The following is a 3394-nucleotide window of genomic DNA, read 5'->3' on the forward strand; positions in this document are numbered from 1 at the left end:
AACGTTTATTCAACCAGTGTATGCCCAGCGGCTTAAGAAGCATGTCTTCTGCAACATTGTTGTTGTGTTTGATTCAACCCAAAGGAATTGAGTGAAAGCAGCAGGAGACGCATTGATAAATTGTTTTGTCCTGTGTGCCTTGAGCAACTTCATTTCTCTCCCTCGGTCCTGTATTGATGATAGGGTTTCAATATACACTTGGCATACATATTGACTGCACACGATATAGGCTCGCAAGAGCAAAATTGCATGTCCAGCCAAATAAAGTTAATTTGACAGTTTTGGTGCAGTAGGTCTGCTTGAGGCAGACACCTGTGTTGTAACCTACACATGCAGGGAGTGGTGTATTCACTAGGAACCAAACGGAACCAAACGGAACCAAACGGGGAGGGACCTGCCTGGATTTGTCCAATAGAAACTATTGCTTTTGTCCAAACTGTTTGCAACGGACTAATGATTACACCCCAGGTTAATGCTCTTCTCTTCAATCTGTCGACTCTGGGAGCTGTCATTTCAGCACCACGGGTTAAACAGCACTTGAATGTTGCTTATGTCGACCTTGTCATCTTTTGTGGGGTCTGGGACGTGAGAGAAACGGTGCATCCACGATCCCTTCACCGGCCCATATGCATTGTCGGCACAGTGGCTAAAACCTAATGGTTTAGTGGCCAATCCAAGATCCAAATCGTAATTTTCCTGAGCTATGTGTCTGTCACTTTCATTTCAAGGTGGAATTCACTGGTGACCTATTCGCACACTTCAAATTAACGAACAGATCAATGCCGCGCGCGTCTTCCAATGATTTGGGGATTTAGTTCACCGTCTGCAGTTGAGGATGCACACACGCATCTTTCTAGCGCCACACAACTTTGCAACCTGCCGTTACGCCATAGTCTAAACAGGCTATATCTTAAATTCCCTATCTTTTGAAATGTCGTATTTGTAAAATATATTAAAGGTAACACAACTACAGCTAACGGTTTGCATACAATGAGCCTACATTAAAAAAATAGATATATATCTCCATCATGGACACACACAAACACGCACTAACGCGAACGCACACACACATATATGCACGCACACACGTTTATGATCAGAGACATGATCGTTTCACTCTTGCCATAAAATCTTTCTATTTTTCAGCGATAATGTGCCATTGCTGCAGTGTACATTTATTTTCACCGAGTAACAACTTTTAACAGATATAAATAACGTTCGAATCAATTACAGTAGGCTTATCAAGTAGCGAAATGTAGCCTATTACAGTAGGCTTATCAAGTAGCGAAATGTAGCCTATTACAGTAGGCTTATCAAGCAGCGAAATGTAGCCTATTACAGTAGGCTTATCAAGCAGCGAAATGTAGCCTATTACAGTAGGCTTATCAAGCAGCGAAATGTAGCCTATTACAGTAGGCTTATCAAGCAGCGTAATGTAGCCTATTACAGTAGGCTTATCAAGCAGCGTAATGTAGCCTATTACAGTAGGCTTATCAAGCAGCGTAATGTAGCCTATTACAGTAGGCTTATCAAGCAGCGAAATGTAGCCTATTACAGTAGGCTTATCAAGCAGCGAAATGTAGCCTATTACAGTAGGCTTATCAAGCAGCGAAATGTAGCCTATTACAGTAGGCTTATCAAGCAGCGAAATGTAGCCTATTACAGTAGGCTTATCAAGCAGCGAAATGTAGCCTATTACAGTAGGCTTATCAAGCAGCGAAATGTAGCCTATGCGCAGTGAACATTACACAATTTCAAACATCCCCAAAGAGTGCTCTAGTGCCCAACGCATACGAATCTATGCGTAACGAGCTGTAGAAACGAACATTCCTTACAATGCGCATAAACTTCTGCGAGGTGTAGCACTCGCGGGACTAAAGGCACTGGTACTATGGAAGGGGCTCATTCAAATTGCTACATATAACATTCAGGTTTCACAAAAAAACGGAATGTTTTTCATGGTAAGAAGGTAGAATAGCCTCCTGACCATAGAACCAATGTGTTGCATTGAGTACATTTAAATGTTTTAACCAAGAAACTTTACATCGCTGCACTGATAACAAAACATATGAACTTACCCACAAGCAGTTTCCAAAATGATCCTATTCCGCTGTCAGTTCCGATCATAAAAGCTCACCATCACAATGCCGGTGTAGGCTAATGCTAATAACACGCCTCGTCTCCTTATACAAAGGTCGTTGAACAATATGCCTAATACACAGATATCCCATTCACGCAAAAGCCAAATTGTCCACAGCGGGGTCTAATCCAAAGAACATATGCATATCATCTGCTTTTTTCAGTGTCGAATAAAAAAAGGTGCAGAGGGTCAATTTGAAAATAACATTAAGACCCACGGCGGTGGGGAAATCTACTCTGATAGGAGAAAAAGGTTTACATATAATGAAGGAGAAAATCAAACATTCCAGACTGCCGATCCTTGGTTATAAATAGTCCCCCAAACCTCTCCGCTGCGAAACACAATTTCTCCACCCAAAAAAACTCGTGCGGTCCTCACAGGCTGCAGCGCGGCAGAGAGCTATCTATAATGTAGGCTATATTTCACAAGTATTCTGTAATACCACATCCGATTAGGTTTTCCTTCAGTGTACCGCTATGCGAACACTCACAATCCGAGCTTGATGGATCCGTCCTCCAAGTCCAAGAGCCCGCGCAGAGTCCTCGTGCACCAACAGACGCACCGGGGGGAAAATTCCGTGGATGGAGAAAACAGATGTGCATACAGTCCAAATATGAAACTATAAATACGGGTCTGAATACTATTTGCCTTGCAGTTAATTTGCATCTAGTGGTGCATTTCCAGACACCAGATTCATTCCCCTGCCCTCGCTAGACCGCAGTCACAATGTGGACCGGTAGGCAATGCAGTTCTCAAGTTTAAAGATAGACGTACTGCCGCCCAATGGAAAAAATGATCAGACTCACACTACCCAGACCAACCGTCCACTATTACTACATTTATCTATCTAGCCACCTTTGCATGGGCCAGTGGATCGCAAACTGTGGGACGCGTGAGAGGTAGGTTGGGTAGTGCATCATCAGTTTTGTGCATCAAATTGAATAGTGCATCATCAGTATCCCTCTTGTCATGTCTATGGGGGGGGGGGGGGGGGGGTCCCAATGCTGGAAGGGGGGCCTGGCTGAAAGTTTGGGAACCCATGGCATAAGTGAGAAATGTGCGTTTGGAGTTGGACATGCCCCAAAAAGTCAACACATAGCAAATGGCCTCCTAATGGTGATATATGATTTTTCACACACACAAATACGACGGGATGTCAACACAAGTTGAACAATATCAAATGATAACTTCACTGGGTGATACACTAGCCTGGTTTTATGTAGCCTGGTTTATAGCATTTAAATGGAATCCATG

At 43.2% G+C, this 3394-nt stretch overlaps 1 protein-coding gene across 2 annotated transcripts in view; it reads right to left on the minus strand.

Annotated features, from left to right (window-relative positions):
- LOC124011352 (interleukin-1 receptor accessory protein-like 1-B) overlaps positions 1-2936 on the minus strand; it is a 444356-nt gene extending 441420 nt beyond the window's left edge. For both annotated transcript variants that reach the window (XM_046324642.1, XM_046324641.1), the window contains exon 1: positions 2079-2936. The gene's annotated coding sequence lies outside the window, so the exon portion shown is untranslated. The remainder of the gene's footprint in view (positions 1-2078) is intronic.
- Between the last annotated feature and the right edge of the window lie 458 nt (positions 2937-3394).

Source organism: Oncorhynchus gorbuscha, linkage group LG23, assembly GCF_021184085.1.
Source record: "Oncorhynchus gorbuscha isolate QuinsamMale2020 ecotype Even-year linkage group LG23, OgorEven_v1.0, whole genome shotgun sequence".
Classification (NCBI taxonomy): Eukaryota; Metazoa; Chordata; class Actinopteri; order Salmoniformes; family Salmonidae; genus Oncorhynchus; species Oncorhynchus gorbuscha.